Below are 24,959 nucleotides of genomic sequence, written 5' to 3' on the forward strand. Positions count from 1 at the left end.
TCTGTGATAACCTATATGAGAAAAGAATCTGAAAAAGAATGAAGATTTATGTATATATAACTGAATCACTTGGCTGTACACATGAAACTAACAACATTGTAAATCAACTACACTTCAATAAAATTAAAAAAATATTAAAAATGATGAGATATAACTACAAATCTGTTAAAATGGGAGAAGTCCAAAATTCTGACAACACCCAATGCTGGTGAAGGTGTGGTTCCACTTTCATTAATTAATTAATAGGAAACTTCATTAATCGCTGGTGGAAATAAAATATGACATAGCCACTCCAAAAGATAGGTTGGCAGTCTCTGGAAAAACTATATATACTCTTACCGTATAATGCAGTAATATTGTTCCTTGGTATTTACAAAAACAAGGTGAAAATTTATATCTACAAATATTCCTGCACATAGATGCTTATAGTATGCTTTCTTTATAATTGCAAATCTTGGAAGCAAGCAAGATGTCTCATTCCCATCACCCATTTGGATTTAAATGACACTTTAAATCTGTAGTAAGCAAAGCAGTATGGTATTGGCATAAAAACAGGCACATAAACCAATGGAACACAATTAGGAGCTCAGAAATAAATCCATGCAAATGGTCGACTAATCTTTGATGAATTTGACAAGAGTATACAATGGGGGAAAGTTTAGTCTCTTCAGTAAGTAGTGTTGGGAAAATTAGATATTCATATACAAAAGAAGGCAATTGGACCCTTATCTTACACCACATTTGGAGCCTATTATACAGAGTGAAGTAAGCCAGAAAGAAAAACACCAATACAGTATACTAACGCATATATATGGAATTTAGAAAGATGGTAACAATAACCCTGTGTACGAGACAGCAAAAGAGACACTGATGTATAGAACAGTCTTATGGAATCTGTGGGAGAGGGAGAGGGTGGGAAGATTTGGGAGAATGGCATTGAAACATGTAAAATATCATGTATGAAACGAGTTGCCAGTCCAGGTTCGATGCACGATACTGGATGCTTGGGGCTGGTGCACTGGGACGACCCAGAGGGATGGAATGGGGAGGGAGGAGGGAAGAGGGTTCAGGATGGGGAACACATGTATACCTGTGGTGGATTCATTTTGATATTTGGCAAAACTAATACAGTTATGTAAAGTTTAAAAATAAAATAAAATTAAAAAAAAAAAGAAAGTTAAAAAAAAAAAAATAAAAATAAAAAATTATCTCAAAAGGGACTAATGACTTAAACACCACACCTGAAACTATAAAACTCTAATAGAAACAAGGGGGAAAGCTTCTGAAACTTTTCAAGAAAGTGATGTTTTTAAATATGACACCAAAACACAGGTTACAAAAGCAAAAAAATAAAAGAAACCACAAATGGGACTATATCAAACTAAAAACCTTTTGGACAGCCAGAGAAATAATCAACAAAATGAAAGGATAACTTACAGAATAGAAGAGCGAATTCCTGGTGGTTATGAGTCTGTACTTTCACTGACAAAGGCACAGGTTTGATCCCTGGTCAGAGAACTAAGATCCTGCAGGTCGGGAAGGAGGTGCAGGTTTGATTCTTGGTTTGGAATCTGGATCCCATATACCTTGGGGTCTAGGAGCCAAAACATGAAACAGAAGCAATGTTGTAACAAATTTGATAAAGACTTTTTAAAAATCAAGTTAAAAAATAATAATACTGTATTGAAAGCTTGAAATTTGCTAAGACGGTAGATCTTAATTTCTCCCTACACATATAACAAAGATAGTATATGACGTAGAGTTAACTTAATTAAAGAGATAATTAAAAGTTAATTAAAAATAAATGAGTAGAGTTAATTAACTCAATTGTGGTAATTGTTTCCCAGTGTATATGTGTATTAAATCATCACGTTGTAGAACCTAAATATGTACAATTTTTATCAGTCATACCTCATTAAAGCTAAGAAAAAATAAAAGAAATGGGGAAACATTAATATATGCTTGTAAGTGAACAAAGACAGGATGAAAAATCTACATCCTATATGATTCCAACTATGTGACATCTGCAAAAGGCAATGAAAATAATAAAAAAGTCAGTGATTGTCAAGCATTAAGGATGGGGGGAAAGATGAATAGACAGAGCACAGAGGACTTTTAGGGCAATAAACCTATTCTGTATGATTTTATAGCAGTGGATACATGTATCATTATTTGCTGTTCATACTCTGTCATATCCGACTCTTTGCAACCCATGGACTGCAGTATGCCAGGCTTCCCTGTCCTTCACTATCTCCTGGAGTTTGCTCAGATTCATGTTGATATATATCATTACCCCTTTGTTAAACTCAAAGGATGTACAACACCAAGAATGAACTATAGATTTTGGTTGATAATAATGTGTCAATACATCCACTGTTACAAAGGTACGACTAGGGTGAATGTTGTTAGTGGATGATGCTATATGAGTATGGACAGAGCTATGTGGAAACTCTGCACTACCTGCTCAATTTTTCTCTAAAATAATAATCTATTAAAGTGGTAATAAATAAACATTCTCACAGCGATTCTTGATCAGAGTCTTGATCTCTGAAGAAGATTTAGCTTCAGGACCAGGGACCAGGCTTGATCACTCAAGAGCTTTTGTGTAGCAGAGTTTTATTAAAGTATGAAAAGGAACAGAGAAAGTGTCTGACATAGACATCAGAAGGGGGATGGAGAGTGCTCCCATGCTAGTCTAAGCAAAGGAGTTATATGCTTTTTTAATTGGTTATTACAATAAATCAAAAGAATGTCTCAAGGCTGTCAAGATTTACTAGGCCAACTCCCACAATTTAAATTGTAAGATGACAGGATTAGAACTAACAATAGAAAGAAATATACATTTTATTTATTTATTTTTAATATAAATTTATTTATTTTAATTGGGCGTTAATTACTTTACAGTATTGTATTGGTATTGCATTACATCAACATGAATCCACCACGGGTGCACACGTGTTCCACATCCTGAACCCCCCTCCCACCTCCTTCCCCATTCCATCCCTCTGGGTAATCCCAGTGCACCAGCCCTGAGTATCCTGTATCATGCATAGAACCTGGACTGGCGATTCGTTTCACATATGATATTATACATGTTTCAATGCCATTCTCCCAAATCATCCCACCTTCTCCCTTTCCCACAGAGTCCAAATGACTGTTCTATACATCTGTGTCTCTTTAGCTGTCTCTCATACAGGGTTATCCTTACCATCTTTCTAAATTCCATATATATGCATTAGTATACTGTATTAGTGTTTTTCTTTCTGGCTTACTTCACTCTGTATAATACGCTCCAGTTTCATCCACCTAGTTAGAACTGATTCAAATGTATTATTTTTAATAGCTGAGTAATACTCCATTGTGTGTATATATACCACAGCTTTCTTATCCATTCGTCTGCTGATGGACGTCTAGGTTGCTTCCATGTCCTGGCTATTATAAACAGTGCTGTGATGAACATTGGGGTACACATGTCTCTTTCAATTCTGGTTTCCTCAGTGTGTATGCCCAGCAGTGGGATTGCTGGGTCATATGGCAGTTCTATTTCCAGTTTTTTAAGGAATCTCCACACTGTTCTGCATAGTGGCTATATTAGTTTGCATTCCCACCAACAGTGTAAGAGGGCTCTCTTTTCTCCACACCCTCTCCAGCATTTATTGCTTGTAGACTTTTGGATTGCAGCCATTCTGACTGGTGTGAAATGGTACCTCATTGTGGTTATGATTTGCATTTCTCTGAAAATGAGTGATGTTGAGCATCTTTTCATGTGTTTGTTAGCCATCTGTATGTCTTCTTTGGAGAAATGTCTATTTAGTTCTTTGTCCCATTTTTTGATTGGGTCATTTATTTTTCTGGAGTTGAGCTGCAGGAGTTGCTTGTATATGTTTTGGAATTACTTCTTCGTCAGTTTCTTCATTTGCTATAATTTTCTCCCATTCTGAAGGCTGTCTTTTCACCTTGCTTACAGTTTCCTTTGTTGTGCAGAAGCTTTTAATTTTAATTAGGTCCCATTTGTTTGAGTCCGAAATGCAGTACTTGGATGCAATCTCAAAAATGACAGAATGATCTCTGTTTGTTTCCAAGGCAAACCATTCAATATCACAGTAATCCAAGTCTATGCCCCAACCAGTCATGCTGAAGAAGCTGAAGTTGAACGGTTCTATGAAGACCTACAAGACCTTTTAGAACTAACACCCAAAAAAGATGTCATTTTCATTATAGGGGACTGGAATGCAAAAGAAGGAAGTCAAGAAACACCTGGAGTAACAGGCAAATTTCGCCTTGGAATACAGAATGAAGCAGGGCAAAGACTAATAGAGGTTTGCCAAGAAAATGCACTGGTCATAACAAACACCCTCTTCCAACAACACAAGAGAAGACTCTACACATGAACATCACCAGATGGTCAACACCGAAATCAGATTGATTATATTCTTTGCTTCCAAAGATGGAGAAGCTCTATACAGTCAGCAAAAACAAGAGCAGGAGCTGACTGTGGCTCAGATCATGAACTCCTTATTGCCAAATTCAGACTGAAATTGAAGAAAGTAGGGAAAACCACTAGACCATTCAGGTATGACCTAAATCAAATCCCTTATGATTATACAGTGGAAGTGAGAAATAGATTTAAGGGCCTAGATCTGATAGATAGTGTGCCTGATGAGCTATGGAATGAGGTTCGTGACATTGTACAGGAGACAGGGATCAAGACCATCCCCATGGAAAAGAAATGCAAAAAAGCGAAATGGCTGTCTGGGGAGGCCTTACAAATAGCTGTGAAAAGAAGAGAAGTGAAAAGCAAAGGAGAAAAGGAAAGATATAAGCATCTGAATGCAGAGTTCCAAAGAATAGCAAGAAGAGATAAGAAAGCCTTCTTCAGTGATCAATGCAAAGAAATAGAGGAAAACAACAGAATGGGAAAGACTAGAGATCTCTCCAAGAAAATGAGAGATACCAAGGAAAATTTTCATGCAAAGATGGGCTCGATAAAAGACAGAAATGGTATGGACCTAACAGAAGCAGAAGATATTAAGAAGAGGTGGCAAGAATACACAGAAGAACTGTACAAAAAAGATCTTCACGACCCAGATAATCACGATGGTGTGATCATTCACCTAGAGCCAGACATCCTGGAATGTGAAGTCAAGTGGGCCTTAGAAAGCATCACTACAAACAAAGCTAGTGGAGGTGATGGAATTCCAGTTCAGCTATTTCAAATCCTGAAAGATGATGCTGTGAAAATTCTGCACTCAATAGGCCATCAAATTTGGAACACTCAGCAGTGGCCACAGGACTGGAAAAGGTTGGTTTCATTCCAATCCCAAAGAAAGGCAATGCCAAAGAATGCTCAAACTACTGCACAATTGCACTCATCTCACACTCTAGTAAAGTAATGCTCAAAATTGTCCAAGCCAGGCTTCAGCAATACATGAACAATGAACTTCCTGATGTTCAAGCTGGTTTTAGAAAAGGCAGAGGAACCAGAGATCAAATTGCCAACATCCGCTGGATCATGGAAAAAGCAAGAGAGTTCCAGAAAAACATCTATTTCTGCTTTATTGACTATGCCAAAGCCTTTGACTGTGTGGATCACAACAAACTGTGGAAAATTCTGAAAGACATGGGAATACTAGACCACCTGATCTGCCTCTTGAGAAATCTGTATGCAGGTCAGGAAGCAACAGTTAGAACTGGACATGGAACAAAAGACTGGTTCCAAATAGGAAAAGGAGTCTGTCAAGGCTGTATATTGTCACCCTGCTTATTTAACTTATATGCAGACTACATCATGAGAAATGCTGGACTGGAAGAAACACAAGCTAGAATCAAGATTGCTGGGAGAAATATCAGTAACCTCAGCTATGCAGATGACACCACCCTTATGGCAGAAAGTGAAGAGGAACTCAAAAGCCTCTTGATGAAAGTGAAAGTGGAGAGTGAAAAAGTTGGCTGAAAGCTCAACATTCAGAAAACGAAGATCATGGCACCCGGTCCCATCACTTCATGGGAAATAGATGGGGAAACAGTGGAAACAGTGTCAGACTTTATTTTATTGGGCTTCAAAATCACTGCAGATGGTGACTGCAGCCATGAAATTAAAAGATGCTTACTCCTTGGAAGGAAAGTTATGACCAACCTAGACAGCATATTCAAAAGCAGAGACATTACTTTGCCAACAAAGGTCCATCTAGTCAAGGCTATGGTTTTTCCAGTAGTCATGTATGGATGTGAGAGTTGGACTGTGAAGAAGGCTGAGCGCCAAAGAATTGATGCTTTTGAGCTGTGGTGTTGGAGAAGACTCTTGAGAGTCCCTTGGACTGCAAGGAGATCCAACCAGTCCATTCTGAAGGAGATCAGCCCTGGGATTTCTTTGGAAGGAATGATGCTAAAGCTGAAACTCCAGTACTTTGGCCATCTCATGTGAAGAGTTGACTCATTGGAAAAGACCCTGATGCTGGGAGGGATTGGGGGCAGGAGGAGAAGGGGACGACAGAGGATGAGATGGCTGGATGGCTTCACTGACTCAATAGACATGAGTCTGAGTGAACTCCTGGCGTTGGTGATGGACAGGGAGGACTGGCGTGCTTCAATTCATGGGGTTCAAAGAGTTGGACACGACTGAGCGACTGAACTGAACTGAACTGACCTGTTTATTTTTGCTTTTATTTCCAATATTCTGGGAGATCGGTCATAGAGGATCCTGCTGTGATTTATGTCAGAGAGTGTTTTGCCTATGTTCTTCTCTAAGTGTTTTATAGTTTCTGATCTTACGTTTAGATCTTTAATCCATTTTGAGTTTATTTTTGTGTATGGTGTTAGAATGTGTTTTAGTTAGACACTAATAGATGGAGAAATATACTGTGTTCATGGATTGGAAGAATCAATATAGTGAAAATGAGTATACTACACAAAGCAATGTATAGATTCAATGCAATCCCTATCAAGCTGCCAACAGTATTTTTCACAGAGCTAGAACAAATAATTTCACAATTTATATTGAAATACAAAAAACCTCGAATATCCAAAGCAGTCTTGAGAAAGAAGAACGGAACTGGAGGAATCAACCGGCCTGACTTCAAGCTCTACTACAAAGCTACAGTCATCAAGACAGTATGGTAATGACACAAAGACGGAAATATAGATCAATGGAACAAAATAGAAAGCCCAGAGATAAGTCCACGTACCTATGGACACCTTATCTTTGACAAAGGAGGCAAGAATACACAATGGAGAAAAGACAACCTCTTTAACAAGTGGTGCTGGGAAAACTGGTCAACCACTTGTAAAAGAAATATGCATTTTAAAATAACAAGATTAGTCAGAAGGTTTTCAAGAAGGAGAAACTGTCCTCAAGCAGAATACATTGTTGTTATATAATTTTTAGTACAGAGTTTAAACTGAGTTGTTCAGTTGTGTAATCATTAGTTCTGGGCTTAAAGGGGAAAAAAAAACAAAAACAAAAAAACAGGTTTTATCTGACTAAGACTAAGGAATGTAGAGAGAGGGGGGAAAAAAAAAGATATTTGTCCTTTCCTCCTCTTTGAGAATTTCAGACCCCTATCTCCTCCTCGAGAACCCCAGACCCCTTTCCCCTCCTCAGGGACCCTGGACTTCTTATCAATCTGCCTAGAAATTGACAGAAATTGACTCTCTCAATTTCTAGTCCCCATTTGTTAAAAAGAGAGTCTTTGCGGGCAATACTCATTAAAATATCTTACAAAACAAAGGAGCTCAGCCTCGTGGTCATTGTCCCAGCCATGTCTACTGCTTTGAAGTGAAGTGAAGTGGCTCAGTCATGTCCGACTCTTTGTGACCCTGTAGACTGTAGCCCACCAGGTTCCTCCATCCATGGGATTCTCCAGGCAAGAATACTGGAGTGGGTTGCCATTTCCTTCTCCAGGAGATCTTCCCGACCCAGGGATCGAACCCAGGTCTCCCACATTGACGGCAGATGCTTTAACCTCTGAGCCACCAGGAAAGCCCTTTAGATGGCCTCAAAATACCCAGCTTTAAGTTGAGAGAGGTTAGTATAAGGGCAAGAAGGCATAGAAATAAAGGGAGCTAAGTAGAATATAACTAGGAGAACTCTTGGAGAACTCTTGCCACAATTAAACTGATTTAAAACAAGTAAACTAAATAAGATGTATATTTAGTTTTTTTTTTTTTTTTTTTTAAGAAATACAATGCCAAAATAATTAAACCTAGTTATTCTAAAACTATCATGGACTTCCCAAATAAACCCCAGCAAGAAAGGGCTATTAAAGCCATGCAGGCACTAAGAAGGAGCTATGTCTCCAGATTCATTTCACGTGTGACCATGGAGGAAAAAGGACAGGAAAATTTTTGCAGAAGTGGAGCTATGTTCCCTAAGAACAATGGTCAAGGATATTCTTCCTAGTAAGTAGAAACCAGCATCTAATGAAGTAACTCTCCCACTGCTAGGGAATTTCCCTGCAGGAAAGTATTGATATGGAGCAATGAATGCTGTGTATCTCTGATCCTTTTTCCTGAATGAAGTATTTTATGATAGACTTCTGGTCTCTGCACTGATATTTCCTACTGGGTTAGGGCAAGGGCAAGAGGAGATAATTTGTCTTCAAGTTTCTTTGTTTTTGGACGATAAGGAACAATATTTAAACTTGATGGAGAAGGCTCCACGTCACTCAGAGATCCTTGAGCTGGATGAAGTGACTGTATTGGACCACACACTGTCTTCTTTGAAGAGGAAAATGATGTGTGAGATCTGCCCACGAATTTGGTGGCTGGAAATGTGGGCTTTGGCTCGCCATCAAAGATTCATGCTCCACTTCCATACTTGTATTAGTCAGCATTTTTCAGAGAAACAGAACCAATAGGATGTGTGTATATATAGAAAGAAGTTTTTTTTTGCTTTTTTTTTGTTGTTGTTGTTGTTGTTTTTTGGTGAGAAATTGGCTCCTATAATTATGGAGGCTGTCAAGACCAAATCTGCAGGGTGAGCTGGCAGGCTGGAGACTCAGGAAAGCTGACAGTGCAGATGAAGTCTGAAGGCATCTGCTGGAGAGTCTTCTCTTGCTTATGCTCAGTTGTTTAAGCTAGAATTTGGGTGTTACCACTGATTCTGCCTTGTCTATGTAGCTGACTCATGACTAAACCCTGGTCATTTTACCTCCTTATCCATTCTATTTATCTCAGTTATCATCACCTAAGGTGATGGATCATCTCCTTCTGACTATTCTTCTAATCTTTTACCCAGTATCCTGGTCCCTATTCTAGTTTGCTTGTTGTAAATGTTTCCTCCATCAAGCTTCTCTAATGATCCATCGAAATCACAAGCTGGGCCACAGCACTTTAATGTCTAAAATTCTTTAATTTTAGAAATCAACTATGATTTGAAATCAACTATTTCATGATTAAATCCAAACTCCTTGACATGAATGCAATGCTGCCTCTAATCTGCCCCTTTTAAAACCATTCAGCTTTTCCTCTAGTTACTCCTTACTTCAAATTTGACATTGAATTAGCAGTTCCACTGCTTGCTGTTCTGTATTTCACTTTACACTTTCTTTGTCCTTGCTGTCTTCTCCTTCCTTCAATTGACCAGCTTAATGATTTATTATTATGCCTTATCTTAGGTATCACTTCTCAGTCTCCTGTGTCTCCATTCTCTCCCTCACATGATAAGGATCTTTCTCCCTTGGCCCAGTAGCATTCAAAATCTACTCAACCACTGCAACCAATTTATAGTTTAATGAGTATCTGTTGATGTATGTCTGTCCTCAGTAACTGAAGTTGCTAGGGACACTGACTATGTTTCTGTTCAAATACTTATTAGCTAATATTATCGAATAGGAAACCAATTTAAGTGCTAGCATTACTGACAGACATGATTCCTGCCCTCAAGGAGCTCATTCCATAGAAGTGTGACATAAAAATGAATAAGAAACATAATTCAGGTAGTTTTAGAGTTTGATGAAGGCTGTGAAGTTAATAAAACAATACAATGTTATAAATAGACAGGGAGGGATATGCACTATGCAGAATGATCAGGAAAAGCACTTTTGAAGAGTGATATTTAAGACTCAACGTATAAAAGGAAATGTGACAACATGAAAGACTGGGGAGCAGACTAGAGTGTAATGAGCAAGAGTGAGATTGTTACAAGCCCATTTGAGAGAAGAGAGTTTGAAATTTTTTCCATTTGAGGGATTTGAAATCCTTTATATTGAACTGTGGGATTACCTGGTTGCTCAGTGGTAAAGAATCTGCCTGCCACTGCAGGAGACATGGGTTTGATCCCTGGACTGGAAAGATCTCCTAGAGAAGGAAATGGCAACCCATTCTAGTATTCTTGCCTGGGAAATCCCATTGACAGAGGAGCCTGGTGGGCTACAGTCCATCCATGGAGTCACAAAAGAGTTGGACATGACTTAGGGACTAAACAACAACAACAACAACAACATATTGAGTTGTAAATGACAAAAAAGTTAGCTTAAAATATTACTGTTCTTAAATTAAACTATAAAAACAAAGCACTTTCTTCTCCATTCTCACACATTATGTTATCCATCCCACTTTGTTATTCCTTCCAACTTCTTAGGACTTGGGAAGGAAGATGGCACCTCCTCATGTCTTTGATCTTCATTTAGTTCACCTGATCGCACTTTGACACTGCAAAAGCCTTCTGTGACCCAGGTTATCACTAACTTCCATGATGCTCATGGGGAGGCCTCAAGGAAGTTTTTTCTGTTGATTTGAGTGTTTCCATATATATGCATGTATTGTTAATGAGTATCAAGTAAAGAACTAAGTTTTAGAATGGCTGCAAGTCAGAGAGTAGAAAACAAGAATTCAGTGAAAGCTGAATGAGGCAGCCAGAAGTTTCTACGACTTTCCCTCCCACTTGATAAATTTGGGTTCCATGCTACTATCACTGTTAAAAAACCATTCATTACCTTTGCACTATGCGCAAAATAGGATTATCTTCATTAGATGGGCAAAGAAGACTTGGAAGATTTGATTTTAAGCTAACTGAGGGCAGGGATTATATATCTTTGTAGCTTTATATTTTATTAATTAAAAGTTTAAAATTATAGAAGAAATAATTTGACAAGCTCAATAAATTTGAAGAAAACATTAGGACTACCTCCAAGATACTGATAAAAATACTTAATTTGAATCATTGAATAAAACTAATATATATATATATTTTTTATTATTATTAATGAGCAGGTTGTTAAAATGTACTTCTCAAAGTCAAAACCATCTACTTTGTGCAAAGGTCTTGATGTCAGCAGTTCCTGCCAAGGCCCTATGGATGGCCTGGAAGAACTTGTCTACTGTCTGCTGCATTGAGCAGCACTTTGGGGTGCTTATATTTTAGGTTCTGTAGTTATTTTTCAGGGTATCCGAATACACAAGATTCATTTTAAATTCTTTAACACATTTTCCTCATATGGATGTTACTGTTATAGTCCCTTGTGAGAACATGTGTTGGATGTTAGAATAAGACTTAAAGTAACAAATTTACTTCCTTTTTAATGCTTTAGAAAATTTTAACCCTCAGGAATAAATCCCTAATTAGGTGAATGAAAATTGAGATCTGGATAAGTCTTAGGGAGTAAGTGAAAATAGATCAGGGAAGTTTTCTAGCATTGATCTTCCTCTGGAGACCCATTCTGCGGAGGTAGGGGTGGGGTGGGGGAGGGAGGTTGTCAGGAAACCACCATTCTCCCCTTACAGTCTTCCAAGTTACCTGTTGCCATGTGCAAGCTGTTCTCAGATAAAGGGATTCTTAGATGGAGAATGAAGGGAAGTGGGCATTGGGCCAGTAATTCTGGGAAGCAGAGCGTTGAAATAAATGTAGAATTGCGTGTTTGTAAGAAGAGATTTGGAGAAGGGTATAACTCTATGGCTATTGAAAACAAGGGCAAAGATTGAGCTCATTCAAAATACATTTCCTTTTCTAGACCTGAAAGATATCATTAAATCAGACTCCTCTATTCTTGCTTTGTCCCTCTGTAAACTGGATTCTCCTTGACCTACTCCAGTGCATGCTTCTGTATTCATAGTATATTTTATATGTATAATTTCTCATGCATTGTCTCATCCTATCCTTAAAATAGCAGTACGAAGTAGGTGGCATCATCAGTTTATAAATCAGGAAAGTAAGACTCAGAAGGCTTATGGGTATATTTTGAATGTCTTACAATGAGTAAGTCTCAAGTTTGGGTTTTTGTTCCTAAGTCTCATGATTGAGTCATCATATGTGCTTTGCTAGCCTGTATGTTTCTTCATGGTCAGGATCTTCTTTCCTACCCAAGTCTTGTATATTATCACTATCACCTTGGCATTTAAGTATCTGTAGTTCAGTCAAGCTGAATGTGTTCCAGGTCCTCAATTTTGCCCCAGTTCCTCTTACTTCTGAGTATTTACTTCTGTGTTCTTTGCTTCTGCCTATATTTTGGCCATCATTTTGTGTAATTGACTCTCAGTCAATCTTCACATTTCATTGCATGTTTCATCATGTCCAGGGAACTTTAATGGCCAACCCCCTCTGTAGTCCCCTCCACAGGGTCTTACTTGCCCTCCATCCTCATAATGTTTTGTGTTTTAATTTTATCACCCTCTGATCTGTGAACTATAGGAGAACAGAAGATTCTATTTTATTCAGTGTCTGGCTCATAGTAGGTGTTAAAGAGTTATTCTTTTCACTGATGAATTGAAAGGATGAATCAATGATGAATTCATTAAAATATATTATTCAAATATACTCTGTCTTCCGGACAGTTTCCAAGTCACCCTTATTATTTTCTTAAATGTTTTAGCATATTAAGAATGAGTTAATTTGACTTAAAGGTGAGGCCTGCCTTTATAAGTATGAAGCCCCTTTAATCACTCTGTAGCTTTCTGAGAGTAGTGGAAAGAACAGATATCACTTTGAGAGGAGAGAGAGTAAATTTTGAAAAATCCTATTTTGCTACTTTTCTCCTTCCACTTTTTCTCACTACCTACTTTTCAGCCTTGGCTTCCAATGGGTTCTATTTTCAGTCTACCCATCAAAATTTGTGAATATTTCCTGTGAATGATTTGTTACCTATACACAGCTAACTCATAGGTCAAAATAACAATAAAAATGCAAATATACACGAGTTTCCCATTATGCAGAAAAGGCATTTGAATTTTTGGTCCAAACATACTGGAATCTTAGACCTTGCTGTAATCAATTCCCTTGAGATTTTCCATCCATATGATTAGTAATGTGTTCTTAAAAGTCTTTCTTAGATTTTGCAGTCCTGACAAGCAACTTTGAAAGCTCGTGCCTACACTAGTAGGATTTTTTAATCCAAAATAATAAAAACTTCTCAAGGCTTCACTTTTTTGAATTATGTCCCAATTTTCCATGAGTGAGCTACATAAAATCTTGCCATATGTTCCTCTTCATAGCGATACATCTGAACAGAATAAGGTATTTATAAAATGATCTAGGTATATTTATTGACTGATGAAAGACATTAGTTTCTGCATACTCAGATAACTCTATGTGGCATTGTTTGATTTACCTGGACAAGTGAAATGTGGTTAAAACAAACCTATAGGGCCTTACACCATGAGGCCTTAAAATTTTTTTTTCTTTTGGCATGGAAAGGGTCTGGAGAGCAGCTGGCTACCAGCTGGAGTCTCATACTGTTTTATTGAAGTAGAATTGGGACTTTAACAAGCTTAATTATAACAAGACTTCACCTGCATCACAGAACCTGTTACATTGCCCCCCCCCCCTTTTTTCACACATTTCTGGTTGTTTGGAAGCCTGTTTTCAATATTTCCACCCAGACCACATTTGATCTGAAAGCTTTACTCTTGATTTAGTTGCCATGGCATAAAAAGGATAAATTAAATCTAGCTACTTTTGTGTAGGTCATATCAGGAGTGGTGTGAGGGAACTTGGAGATAATGGTGTTAAGTCTAAACTTAAGTGTTAGTTTTGGCTTCATCTTCTTTTTCAAGGAACTGGTGAGAGAGCCATGTGTCCATATCATTAGTCCATGTGTTCCGAGGGTTTACCTTTATTTTGCTTTATGATTTTCTTAAACATATTATAAAATGTAAGACTCGTATTTGATTATAAGCATTTCTAAGTACTTCCTAATGTAGCTGATAGTTCCCAGCACACAACTGACACTTTGGAATACTATCAAAAGCTTGACTTACTAGAAGTCTATATGGATTTGCAGAAAAAGATTACTGATCACATATTTAAATACTATATTACAAACTCTTATATTTTCTTGTAGTATGAATTGCTAAATGATGATTAAAATATACTATTTCCTTGTATTGTAAACAAATATTGTTAATGTCTTTAAGATGATGACTTGAAGATTTAAAATTAAATTTCAAACATGAAGAGACAAAAGTGATGAGAAACTTTGGTGGCAATAGTAATAATACAATGTGGAAATGTTGGTAAAAAGTAATAATCCCTTGTTGTTTTTGTGCTAAAAGATTTTTTGATTCTGGGCAACCTGGAAAGGCACAAGGCCTACGTGAATAAATTATATATTAACATGAATGAGTTGACCCTTTTGGATTTATGTTTATAGCTTTCTTGTCATCAATAAGGTAATTACACTTCCATTTGGATGTAACTCTTGGGATTAGAGATATTTATAGCTGTTGGAAAAGAAACTGGCTCAATCTAATAACACTATTGAAATAGACAGGGTTTTCTAAACTGAAAATTGGGTGAAAGAATCACCTATGATATTTACTATGTACCCAATTTTAGGTTTCGCTGATGCACGATATTCAGTGAGAGACACAGAAATGCCACATTCTCTTAGACAGTTTTATGAGAGAGCATGGTCCTCTAATAGAAGAAAAGAAAGTTTCTTATATTATTATATGTATTATTAAGTCTGTTCCTAATATCTTAATGGTTAAATTCAATTTCTCTCAAGCCCTGAGGTAACTCAAACATTATCTCTTCTTTGAAATTTCTTCTGACTTCTCTTGCTCATAACCTCCCTCCTTCCCCCTCCAGAAGGATTACATCTCCTTCATCTCTTGTAACATCTCTGCTAACAGTGCATTCCTCTTCTCTTATAGCACTCCTCACATTGCATTGTAATTATTTGTTTACACGTCTGTCTCTCTCACCAGACTGAGCTCTTCAAAAAACTGAGACAGCGTTTTATTTAATTCACTTGGTGTACCCACAGCCTGTCAGTGTCTGGCACATGATAGGCAAATAATAAACGCTAAAAGAAAAAAAGGGGGAGAATTAAAGAATGAATGTAAATTATTGTCATCTCTGATTTATTTGGCAGTCATATCACTGAGTGCAAAAAGAAACGCCCATCTTATTACTCCTTCAATGCCATGTAGTCTTTTCTCAAAAACTGCAGTGTTTAACAGTCTCCTCAACTCAGCTTGCGTAATTCCAGCATAGTGATAACAGCACTGTAATCAGATCTTAAGTACTTCCAAATTGTTGCAAATTGTACTGTATTGTGATCCTGGAGTCTACAGGCGTGGTTTTTGGTTTCAATTGTAAAACTCGTTAAAAAAAAAAATATATGTCTGGTAGATAGTATAAAACAATATCTAATGGTTAGATTTTAAAATTCATTTTATTTATGAATAGTTTAAATTAGAATTTATTCTTAGAAAAAAAGTCTGTTGAGTTATTGAAATTATTAAGTACCCTTATTGGTAAATGATATACTCACTTAAATACCAAGATTGGTACTCACAGTGGGTGAGCAAGTAGGCTGAAAAGCCTGCTGGGTATGAAGTTCATCTTCTGAACAAATGTTTTAGTTTCAATAAAAATGAAAATACATTCCACTCAGAAATTCCACATACATGTAAATGTTTGTATATTCAAGAGAAATTTAATTATTCTATTTCATCCACTTACACTTGAGTCATTAAAGGATATTTGATAATGGATAAAGGGACCTTTTTCTTGGCTCTACTCTTTATTGTTTTAAACTCCCTAAGACATTTTTTTTTCTTGACTTCAACAGACTTAACCAGTTATATGATCTGACAGTAGTACATTGCCACCGATACCAATTTTGGCTGAAGAAATGAAAAAATTTCATTCACTATATTGGGTAAATTATGCCTGTTAGGTTGTACTATTTTATAACAAACTTTTGGAAAATTAAACAATGTATAAAATTGCAACATGAATATTTATAGATCTTTAAGAACAAAGATAGCGATTTCTTATTTATGGTTATAATATCAGGACTTAGCAGAATGCCTCAGACAAAACAGGCACTAAATATTGAATATGGATTAGTAGCTGAATGTGTCAACAAATGTTACAGGATGACATAAAATTTGTTTAGTGATGAAATCAGCAGAGAGGAATGCAAAGGTCATTTTTGTATTTGAAGCATGTGAAGAATTTCAGTAATTGTGCCAGGCTGCACAAAGCAAATACTTGATTTACATGCATTGCCTATTTTGTGCCCTGGAGAGAAAAGAGGAGGAGGGTTGGTCTTACTTAAATAGAAGAAAGCAGAGATTTAATTAACATGCTGGAGTTTCTAATTAGCCAATACTGGGACTGGGCTTCCCAGGTACCGTGGTGAAGAATTCACCTACCAATGCAGGAGACACAAGAGATCTGGGTTTGATCCCTTGGTCAAAAAGACCCCCTGGAGTAGGAAATGGCAATCCACTCCAGTATTCTTGCCTGGAAAATTCCATGGACAGAGAAGCCTGGCAGTTTACAGTTCATGGGGTCACAGAGTCAGACACGACTGAACGACTGACCACTCAGTCTTGGGACTAGAGGAAGTTTATAATGGGAAGATGAGAAGAACTTACTCTTTCCCTTTTCCTAATATTCTGTTAAACTGACCAGCACAAAGTGGTCTTCAGGGAAGGGGCAACAGTTTCCATATTCTCTAAATCAGCAATTTTTCTCTTTTGACCTAGAATTTTTAAACATTAGAACCATTGGCTGGGAGGGAGTGTGGCTTCAGAGCATGCTTTAGAGTGAATCATCACATCATTGAGTAGGCTGTGAAAAGGAACAAAATTTTCATTTATTTTTATCTATAATTTTTTAAAAATGAGCTGAAGCTTTTTTCATTCTTTGGAAGTTTTTTTTTTTGTAAATTTGTTGAGCATACCATACATGCAAAAAAGTGAACAATGATTTGTATGCAGTTGGATTAATTTCATAAAGTGAACACATTACTCAGGTAATCAACACAGATTAATAAATAGGCAGCAGCAACCCCAAAGAACTGCCTTGTACCTCCCATGCATGACTCAGTTCAGTTCAGTTTAGTTCAGCCACTCAGTTGTATCCAACTCTTTGCAACCCCATGAATTGCAGCATGCCAGGCCTCCCTGTCCATCACCAACTCCCAGAGTTCACTCAAACTCACGTCCATCGAGTCAGTGATGCCATCCAGCCATCTCATCCTCTGTCATCCCCTTCTCCTCCTGCCCCCAATCCCTCCCAGCATCAGAGTCTTTTCCAATGAGTTAACTCTTCACATGAGGTGGCCAAAGTACTGGAGTTTCAGCTTCAGCATCATTCCTTCCAAAGGACACCCAGGACTGATCTCCTTCAGAATGGACTGGTTGGATCTCCTTGCAGTCCAAGGGACTCTCAAGAGTCTTCTCCAACACCACAGTTCAAAAGCATCAATTCTTCGGCGCTCAGCCTTCTTCACAGTCTAACTCTCACATCCATACATGACCACTGGAAAAACCATAGCCTTGACTAGACAGACCTTTGTTGGCAAGGATTTAATCTCCCTGCTTTTGAATATGCTATCTAGGTTGGTCATAACTTTCCTTCCAAGGAGTAAGCATCTTTTAATTTCATGGCTGAAGTCAACATCTGCAGTGATTTTAGAGCCCCCCAAAATAAAGTCTGACACTCTTTCTACTGTTTTCCCATTTATTTCCCATGAAGTGATGGGACCAGATGCCATGATCTTTGTTTTCTGAATGTTGAACTTTAAGCCAACTTTTTCACTCTCCTCTTTCACTTTCATCAAGAGGCTTTTGAATTCCTCTTCACTTTCTGCCATAAGGGTGGTCTCATCTGCATATCTGAGGTTATTGATATTTCTTCCGGCAATCTTGATTCCAGCTTGTGCTTCTTCCAGCCCAGCGTTTCTCATGATGTACTCTGCATATAAGTTAAATAAGCAGGGTGACAATATACAGCCTTGATGTACTCCTTTTCCTATTTCGAACCAGTCTGTTGTTCCATGTCCAGTTCTAACCGTTGCTTCCTGACCAGCATATAAGTTTCTCAAGAGGCAGGTCAGGCGGTTTGGTATTCCCATCTCTTTCAGAATTTTCCACAGTTTATTGTAATCCACACAGTCAAAGGCTTTGGCATAGTCAATAAAGCAGAAATAGATGTTTTAATGGAACTCTCTTGCTTTTTTGATGATCCAGCGGATGTTGGCAATTTGATCTCTGGTGCCTCTGCCTTTTCTAAAACCAGCTTGAACATCAGGAAGTTCATGGTTCATGCATTGCTGTAGTCTGGCTTGGAGAATTTTGAGCATTACTTTACTAGCATGTGAGATGAGTGCAATTGTGTGGTAGTTTGAGCATTCTTCGGCATTGCCTTTCTTTGGGATTGGAATGAAAACTGACCTTTTCCAGTCCTGTGGCCACTGCTGAGTGTTCCAAATTTACTGGCATATTGAGTGCAGCACTTTCACAGCATCATCTTTCAGGATTTGAAATAGCTCAACTGGAATTCCATCACCTCCACTAGCTTTGTTCGTAGTGATGCTTTCTAAGGCCCACTTGACTTCACATTCCAGGATGTCTGGCTCTAGGTCAGTGAGCACACCATCGTGATTATCTTGGTTGTGAAGATCTTTTTTGTACAGTTCTTCTGTGTATTCTTGCCACCTCTTCTTAATATCTCTGCTTCTGTTAGGTCCATACCATTTCTGTCCTTTATCGAGCTCATCTTTGCATGAAATGTTACCTTGGTATCTCTAATTTTCTTGAAGAGATCTCTAGTCTTTCCCATTCTGTTGTTTTCCTCTAATTCTTTGCATTTATCACTGAGGAAGGCTTTCTTATCTCTTCTTGCTATTCTTTGGAACTCTGCATTCAGATGCTTATATCTTTCCTTTTCTCCTTTGCTTTTTGCTTCTCTTCTTTTCACAGCTATTTGTAAGGCCTCCTCAGACAGCCATTTTGCTTTTTTGCATTTCTTTTCCATGGAGATAGTCTTGATCCCTGTCTCCTGTACAATGTCATGAACCTCATTCCATAGTTCATCAGGCACTCTATCTATCAGATCTAGTCCTTAAATCTATTTCTCACTTCCACTGTATAATGATAAAATATTTGATTTAGGTCATATGTGAATGGTCTAGTGGTTTTCCCTACTTTCTTTAATTTCAGTCTTAATTTGGCAATAAAGAGTTCATGATCTGAGCCACAGTCAGCTCCTGCTCTTGTTTTTGCTGACTGTATAGAGCTTCTCCATCTTTGGCTGCAAAGAACATAATCAATCTAATTTCGGTGTTGACCATCTGGTGATGTCCATGTGTAGAGTCTTCTCTCATGTTGTTGGAAGAGGGTGTTTGCTATGACCAGGGCGTTCTCTTGGCAAAACTCTATTAGCCTTTGCCCTGCTTCATTCTGTATTCCAAGGCGAAATTTTCCTGTTACTCCAGGTGTTTCTTGACTTCCTACTTTTGCATTCCAGTCCCCTATAATGAAAAGGACATCTTTTTTGGGTGTTAGTTCTAAAAGGTCTTGTAGGTCTTCATAGAACTGTTCAACTTCAGCTTCTTCAGTGTTACTGGTTGGGGCATAGATTTGGATTACTGTGATACTGAATGCTTTGCCTTGGAAACGAACAGAGATCATTCTGTCGTTTTTGAGATTGCATCCAAGTACTGCATTTCGGACTCTTTTGTTGACCATGATGGCTACTCCATTCTAAGGGATTCCTGCCCTCAGTAGTAGATATAATGGTCATCTCAGTTAAATTCACCCATTCCAGTCCATTTTAGTTTGCTGATTCCTAGAATGTCGATGTTCACTCTTGCCATCTCCTGTTTGACCACTTCCAATTTGCCTTGATTCATGGACCTAACATTCCAGGTTCCTATGCAATATTGCTCTTACAGCATTGGACCTTGCTTCTATCACCAGTCACATCCACAGCTGGGTATTGTTTTTGCTTTGGCCCCATCCCTTCATTCTTTCTGGAGTTATTTCTCCACTGATCTCCAGTAGCATATTGGGCACCTACTGACCTGGGGAGTTCCTCTTTCTGTATCCTATGATTTTGCCTTTTCATACTGTTCATGGGGTTCTCAAGGCAAGAATACTGAAGTGGTTTGCCCTTCCCTTCTCCACTGGACCACTTTTTGTCAGACCTCTCCACCATGACTTGCCCGTCTTGGATGGCCCCACAGGGCATGGCTTAGTTTCGTTGAGTTAGACAAGGCTGTGGTCCCTGTGATTAGATTGACTCGTTTTCTGTGATTATGATTTCAGTGTGTCTGCCCCTCTGATGCCTTCTCACAACACCTACCATCTTACTTGGGTTTTCACTTACCTTGGATGTGGGGTATCTCTTCATGGCTGCTCCAGCAAAGGGCAGCTGCTGCTCCTTACCTTGGACGAGGGTTATCTCCTTACCGCTGCTGCTCCTGACCTTGAACGTGGAGTAGCTCCTTTAGGCCCTCCTGCACCCGCGCAGCCACCACTTTTTGGACGTGTGGTTGCTCCTCTCGGCCGCCGCCCCTGACCTGGGGTGTGGGGACCCGGCCGCTGCCTCTGACTTCAGACGTGGGTAGCTCCTCTCGGCTGTTGCTGCGCCGTCACAGCCTGACAGTCTCGGCCACTGCCCCTGACCTCGGACGTGGGGTAGCTCCTCTCCACCACGCTTCTGTGAGGTCCATCGCAGCCGGCACGCTTCTGCCACGCCCATCCATGACTACTCCTTGACAAAAAACTATCCTGAATTCTAGTGCCATTTACTAGTTTTGCCTTTTAAAAATTTTGCCTGAAGGGAAACTTTTTGTGTATTATTTTGTAACTGGCACTTTCCTACTCATCAGCATGTTTATGAGATTCATCTCTATTGTTACCTATAGGTATAGTACATTCATTTTCAGTGTTGCCTATTATGAATATATCACAATCTCCATTCTACTGTGGTGAACATTTGGGTTTTGTTGCTGTCAAGTTTTAGCAGTCACAAATAATGCTATAATAAATAGTATTATCTACCAATATTTTCGGGCGTCCCTGGTGGCTCAGAGGTTAAAGCGTCTACCTGCAATTCCGGAGACCTGGGTTCGATCCCTGGGTTGGGAAGATCCGCTGGAGAAGGAAATGGCAACCTACTCCAGTATTCTTGCCTAGAGAATCCCATGGACGGAGGAGCCTGGTACGCTACAGTCCACGGGGTGGCAAAGACTTGGACACGACTGAGCGACTTCACTTTCACCAATATTTTGAGCATTACTTAAGTAATGTTCAAAATTCTCCAAGCCAAGCTTCAACAGTATGTGAACCGTGAACTTCCAGATGTTCAAGAAGGATTTAGGGAAGGCAGAGGAACAAGAGATCAAATTGCCAACATCCATTGGATCATCAAAAAAAAACAAGAGAGTTCCAGAAAAACATCTACTTCTGCTTTATTGACTAAGCCAAAGACTTTGATTGTGTGGATCACAACAAACTGTGGAAAATTCTATAAAAGATGAGAATGCCAGACCACCTGACCTGCCTCCTGAGAAATCTGTATGCAGGTCAAGAAGCAACGGTTAGAACTGGACATGGAACAACAGACTGATTCCAAATTGGGAAAGGAGTATGTCAAGGCTGTATACTGCCACCCTGCTTATTTAACTTATATGCAGAGTGCATCATGAGAAATGCTGGGGTGGATGAAGCACAAGCTAGAATCAAGATTGCTGGGAGAAATAAAAATAACCTCAGATAGGCAGATGACATCATCCTTATGGCAGAAAGCAAAGAAGAAAGACAGAGCCTATTGATGAAAGTGAAAGAAGAGTGTGAAAATTTGTCTTAAAACTCAACATTCAGAAAACTAAGATCATGGCATCTGGTCCCATCAGTTCACAGCAAATAGATGGGGGAAACAATGGCAACAGTGATTTTCTTTTTGGGGGCTCCAAAATCTCTGCAGATGGGGACTGCACTATGAAATTAAGAGATGCTTGGTCCTTAGAAGACGAGCTATGACAAACCTAGACAGCATATTAAACTGAATAGACATTACTTTGCCAACAAAGGTCTGTCTAGTCGAAGCTGTGGTTTTTCCAGTAGTCATGTATGGATGTGAGAGTTGGACTATAAAGAAAGCTGAGTGCCAAAGAATTGATGCTTTTGAACTGTGGTGCTAGAGAAGACTCTTGAGAGTCCCTTGTACTGCAAGGAGAACCAACCAGTCCATGCTAAAGGAAATCAGTCCTGAATATTCATTAGAAGGACTGATGCTGAAACTCCAAAACTTTGGTCACATGATGTGAAGAACTGACTCGTTTGGAAAAGATGCTAATGCTGGGAAAGACTGAAGGCAGCAGGAGAAGGGATGACAGAAGATGAGATGATTGGATGGCATCATCGACTTGATGGACATGAGTTTGAATAAACTCCAGGAGTTCTTGATGGACAGGGAAACCTGGAGTGCTGCAGCCCATGGGGTCACAAACAATCGGACATAACTGAGCAGATTAACTGAATGGAACTGAACCAATATTTTGGTTGAACAGATAGCTAGCACTAGAATTCCTCTTTTTTAGGGTATGAAATATTCAGTTCAGTTCAGTTCAGTCGCTCAGTCATGTCCGACTCTGCGACCCTGTGAATCACAGCACGCCAAGCCTCCCTGTCCATCACCAACTCCCGGAGTTCACTCAGACTCACATCCATCAGTGATGCCATCCAGCCATCTCATCCTCTGTCGTCCCCTTCTCCCCCTGCCCCCAATCCCTCCCAGCATCAGAGTCTTTTCCAATGAGTCAACTCTTCACATGAGGTGGCCAAAGTACTGGAGTTTCAGCTTCAGCATCATTCCTTCCAAAGAAATCCCAGGGCCGATCTCCTTCAGAATGGACTGGTTGGATCTCCTTGCAGTCCAAGGGACTCTCAGGAGTCTTCTCCAACACCACAGTTCAAAAGCATCAATTCTTTGGTGCTCAGCCTTCTTCACAGTCCAACTCTCACATCCATACATGACCACTGGAAAAACCATAGCCTTGACTAGATGGACCTTTGTTGGCAAAGTAATGTCTCCGCTTTTCAATATGCTATCTAGATTGGTCATTAGGCTTTAGCATATGGCACTGAATAATTTTCCAAAGGGGTTGTATCAGTTTATACTCCCAACAGCCATTTTATGAGAGTTCTAATTGCTCCATACCTTCACTAACATATGATCTAGTTTTACAACACTTCTTTTGCATATAATGACACTGCACTGTGGTTTTAATTTCTATTCCCCTTATGATTAATGACTTTTAGCCTTTCTAAATGCTTAAGGACCACTTAGATCCCATTTTCTTACTGAAGTTTTTTGTTGTTGTTGTTGGTTCCTTTTTGTTCATTTTTGATTTTTGGTTAGGCTGTTGGCTCCTCTCCTTAATAATTTGTAATAATTCTTTACACTGGTCTTTTACTGATATGTGTTACAAATCTTTTCTACCCCTGTGGCTTGTCTTTTCACTCCCTTAATAATGAAGCACTATTAATCTGTCTTATGAAACATCATTGGCATCCTCACTGCATGCACATGCATGTCAGGTAGTCATTACATACAGAACATGCCTGTGTAGAGAAAGTATTGAGAGGAGGAGCAGGATGGCGTGCTTAACTGCAGTGCATACACTTGAACCTTTCCTTTCAATGTATTGTTACACATTACAGTTTAATATATGCATGATTAAATAAACAATGATTTATTATCCAGTTTTTACCAATCTTCACAAAATGTATAAATGTCTAAAATATTCTTGCAAAACTAGTTTAAATTGAAAATCATGTTTATCCTTGGAAGAAAAGTTATGACCATCCTAGATAGCATATGGAAAAGCAGAGACATTACTTTGCCAACAAAGGTCCATCTAATCAAGGCTATGGTTTTTCCATTGGTCATGTATGAATGCGAGAGTTGGACTGTGAAGAAAACTGAGCACTGAAGAATTGATGCTTTTGAACTGTGGTGTTGGAGAGGACTCTTGAGAGTCCCTTGGACTGCAAGGAGATCCAATCAGTCCATTCTGAAGGAGATCAGTCCTGGGTGTTCTTTGGAAGGAATGATGCTGAAGCTGAAACTCCAGTACTTTGGCCACCTCATGCGAAGAGTTGACTCATTGGAAAAGACTCTGATGCTGGGAGGGATTGGGGGCAGGAGGAGAAGGGGATGACAGAGGATGAGATGGCTGGATGGCATCACCGACTCGATGGACGTGAGTTTGAGTGAACTCTGGGATGGACAGTGATGGACAGGGAAGCCTGGAGTGCTGCAATTCATGGGGTCTCAAAGAATCAGACACAACTGAGTGACTGAACTGAACTGAACTGAGTGAGCATTTGGGCACTACAAGAAAATGTTTGATCTGACAATTCTTCTCCAAATGTGAGCTATTTCTCAGGTAGATAAAGAAAACATCAACTTGATAATATCCAAGAAGCTAGTAAAAAATAAAATTATCAGAAAAGTTATTTAAAATAAAGCTTTGTGTCTACTTTAGTAAGACATTCTAATATAGTAGTCTTGATATACTAAACTATACAGTCACCATGGTTAACAAAACATTGTTTCATTTCCCATTCTTTAACATTGTACTGTACATATTACCTGTATAATTTATAAATAAATTAATATACATTCCCTGGGATCATTATTGAAATAGTTTGGAGCCCTCTTCTAGAAAATTTTTAAAATATTGATTTCAAAACTAGGTAGAACCTTATCATGC

General features: G+C 38.7%; 1 long non-coding RNA gene across 1 annotated transcript in view; it reads right to left on the bottom strand.

Annotated features, from left to right (window-relative positions):
• Positions 1 to 24,959, bottom strand: part of LOC129641672 (uncharacterized) — a 72,760-nt gene that overhangs the window by 27,378 nt on the left and 20,423 nt on the right. The window contains exon 3 of the long non-coding RNA XR_008709390.1: positions 1,438 to 1,594. This is a non-coding gene — a long non-coding RNA (uncharacterized LOC129641672). The remainder of the gene's footprint in view (positions 1 to 1,437; positions 1,595 to 24,959) is intronic.

The sequence above is a fragment of the Bubalus kerabau genome, chromosome 1, assembly GCF_029407905.1.
Source record: "Bubalus kerabau isolate K-KA32 ecotype Philippines breed swamp buffalo chromosome 1, PCC_UOA_SB_1v2, whole genome shotgun sequence".
Classification (NCBI taxonomy): Eukaryota; Metazoa; Chordata; class Mammalia; order Artiodactyla; family Bovidae; genus Bubalus; species Bubalus kerabau.